At 30.3% G+C, this 3,905-nt stretch overlaps 1 pseudogene; it reads left to right on the top strand.

Moving 5' to 3' along the window:
* Window positions 1-986: 986 nt before the first annotated feature.
* Window positions 987-3,905, top strand: part of LOC107599170 (selenoprotein M-like) — a 5,308-nt pseudogene continuing 2,389 nt past the window's right edge.

Below are 3,905 nucleotides of genomic sequence, written 5' to 3'. Positions count from 1 at the left end.
TTGTAACACTCCAACGAGAAAGGAAAAATTTAAATCGCATCATATTGACCCCTTTAAATTATTTATTAATATGTTAATATAGCATTAATATAGTACTTTTTATACATAAATATGAATATATCTCCTTATAATAATACTTATAGAACATTCTAAATGTTTCTCTATATGCACTCATCAAATATTATAAATTATTTTTGACAAATGTAGGATAATATAAAAATATATATATTATTACTTACTATTTATATATAACATTGTTTACTTTCTAAGTCAGCTAAAATGGCCTTTTTTTGAAGATTATTGGTGACGAAGTAGTTTCTACCTGTTGCTGTAACATACATTCAGGGTAATGACTGAAAAAAAACAAACTCAAATTTAAGAGACTCGTGGTATAATATGTAGACTTATTAAATGAATTAAAATGTCAAATATGAATGAAAGTTTTTCCAGGTGTGTAACAATTATCATTGAATCATCCCTCATCAACTCTATGTATTCTACACTATATGTCCTTATTGTTATTAAAATGAAGGAGCACCATGAATTCATAGAAGAATTTAAAAGACTAAGTTTAAACACTGCTTCATCAGAGTGTTAGTCAAACAGCAGCTGTTGTGTTCTGACTCTGGTTATTCATCAGCAGACTGTGAGATATTCTGACACAGATGCAGCTGCTCTGCGGCCTCAACTCCTTCATATTGAGAAAAAAACCCCCATTAAAATACAACAAACTTCACAACACATTTGACTTCATCAAACAAATAACAGCTTTAAGTCCCTTTTGGTAAGAATTAGTCGATTTAAAATAATAATTTCCACATACTAAGCTTTTTATCCAATTCCTCTGAAACAAAACCCAACAAATCGGCCAATCAGACTCAGCCACAGAGACCTATCAGCAACCCATATCTACTGTATTGACCCTCATTTCACCAAAGGACCTCAATCTTTTTGGAAACGGTGAGGTCTCCCATCCCAACCGCAGTATGTGGCTCACACTGTTGGCCCTTCTGACTCTGTGTGCCATGTGGAGAAGCACTGAAAATCTTTCAGAAAGCAGCTCTGAGAAGGAAAAGCTTGTTATAGCCAGAGGAAAACTTGTGGTGAGTGCTCAATAATACATGTTTGAACGCTTGATATATGCAAGGGTTTAGCTCTAAAAATTACTTTCATTGTCCAATGATGTGAGACAGACTGCATCAAACTATATTAGCACAGAAGCTAATAAAATTAAAGCATTTCATGTCAATTCTAATGATGTATTAAGCAATACAAATACATACACTACCATTCAAAAGTTTGGGGTTGGTAAAAAAATTTTTTTTTTAAGAAGTCTCTCTTATGCTCACCAAGGTTGCATTTGGTTACACTTTATTTTAAGGTGTCCTTGTCACAGTGCAAGTATACATTTAAGTACTGAGTAATATTACTTAACTACATGTATTTACTATATGGTTAGGATTGGGGTTTGTTTTGTGGTTACATGTAATTATGAATAATTAATTGTTATTATAAGTACACGTAACGTGTAACAAGGACACCTTAAATTAAGTGTTACTTTGCATTTATTTGATAAAAAAAAAGGAAAAACTGAAATATTGTGAAATATTATTCTGATTTTAAAAAACTGTTTTCTATTGTAATATTTAAAAAGTAATTTATTCCTGTGATTACTTTATCGTTACTCCAGTATTCAGTGTCACATGATCCTTCAGAAATCATTCTAATATGCTGGTTTGATAAAGAACAGTTTCTTATTATCAATACTGACAACAGTTGTGCCGCTTAATATTTTTGTGGAAACCACGGTACTGTTTTTTTTTTTTTTTTTCAGGATTCTTTGATAAATACAAAGTTCAAAAGAACAGCATTTATTTGAAATACAATATTTATAATGTTTTATATAATAACAGTCTTTACAGTAACTTTTGATCAATTTAAAATGAAAGCCTGTTTCCACCACAGATTAAAAAAAAAAAAAAAGCTTCCATAATTTAATGCATCCTTGCAGAATTAAAGAATCAATGTATTTTAAAAAATTCTTACTGACCCCAAACTTTTGAACAGTACTAAATACTCTATTCAAAATACTGTATATGATACAATGTCAAGACCTCAAAGAACATTTGATGACAACGAGTGTTACTTGAGTTAAAACACTTGTTTTCAATGTTTTGCCTATTGTTAATCTCTCTTCAATCCCTTCCCAGGCTCCCAGTGTAGTGGGATGATCCATAAAGAAGATGCCAGAGCTCTACAATTTCCTCATGGAGCGATGGGCATTGTAGTATCCTTACATTACCATCGAAAATCACGCTCATTTTCTTGTAATTCCAATGTTTTCAGTTTAGTGCTATTAGACTTTTTAAAGAATGTTGAAAAGTATCTTCCATATTTCTTGGAAGATCGTGGCTCTGCTAAGACAGCGTTTGACAGGGATGTAAATGTTAATGAAATCTTTACAGGCTGCCATATGTTTAAACACTTAGAGGCCGGGAGTCATGCGCTTCATGGCCTCAGAGGTCATTTGCCTTCTGCTGTTAACCTTAACCTGCTGTTTAAAGTCACAACCTGGAGTACGATTCAGGAGAGGATAAAAACCCCCGCCTGATCTTCTACAACGAGAAGGACGAGGAAGTGAAGGTAAAGGCAATGTGATTTTTATGTGCATTTGTATTATACATTTGCAGTTTTTTTCCCACTCAACACTGGATATTTTAAATGTTTACTGTATGTGTTACTTGCTGAAAAACCGGCATGTCTCTATACTTTTTTTAATATTATTTAAATATAAATATTATCATGCATATGCAAACAAGTGTCACAATCCATCACAAAACCAATGACATGATGTTTATTTCTTTTTTTAAATTCACTATTGGCTTTTGTTGAGTGTTGTAAGGGGAAAAGCAGCATGAATAATCTCATCATCTTCTCCTTTTGAGAAGATGAAAAAAAAAATCAACAAACCTGACAAGGGGTGTTTTTAAAAAAAATAATAAATGCTATGTGATTATTTTCAAATGATTCAAAAAGAAGGTAAAAATGCCATTGAGAAAAAAATAGTATAGTATTTATTTATAGCAAAACACCTAAAGGCCATTAGGAAAATTAAAGTAACAAGAGAACGGATATAAAATTATAAAAAACTATAAAAATGCAGGAAAAATTTTAAATGCAAAAACAATAAAGATGTAAAACCTTAAATGTAAAAACTAAACATAAGAACATATTTTTTAAGTAAAAACAGAATAAATATAACTAAACACAAAAATAAAATGAAAAAAAACTATTAAAATTAACAAAATAGTATGTGTTTTTTTTTTTATCTGAAAATTAATGTAAGAATATAAAATGTAAAAACATAAATATAACTAACTACAAATGTGGAAAGTAAAAAGATAAAATGCAAAAACTATAAAAAAAAAAATGCCAAAAGTGTTAAAAACAAAACTTAATAATGTAAAATGTTTTTAAAAATATGTAAGAAAATTAAAGAACAAAAATAGAACTAATTTAACTAAACATAAAAATTTCAAACAAATTAAAAATTCTAATAAAATGTAATAATAAAATGTATAAACTATAAAGAAGTCAAATTAAAATGTAATAACATAAAATGCAAAAAACTACAACTATAACTAAATTTATAATGAAATAATATGGCAATTTAAAAAAAATGACAATTATGAGATTTCCAAGTCTGTTTAGTATCTTTCAATTTCTGACCTCAGGTTGTTCCTGTGAAGAAGATGAAGGCAGATGATATCAGCAGCTTGCTGGATTCTCTGGGTTTCTATAAAAGGTCACAGAAAGGCGAGGAGGTCCCTGAGGAGTTCAAACGTTTCCCTTTAAACGCGCCTCTGTCACGGCAGAGAAGAGTCAGGATCCAAGTGCGAGTGCAA

Source organism: Sinocyclocheilus grahami, unplaced genomic scaffold (assembly GCF_001515645.1).
Source record: "Sinocyclocheilus grahami isolate Dianchi unplaced genomic scaffold, SAMN03320097.WGS_v1.1 scaffold261.1, whole genome shotgun sequence".
NCBI lineage: Eukaryota > Metazoa > Chordata > Actinopteri > Cypriniformes > Cyprinidae > Sinocyclocheilus > Sinocyclocheilus grahami.
The sequence above is the reverse complement of the archived record's forward strand: the minus strand, read 5'-3'. Positions and strand labels throughout refer to the sequence as shown.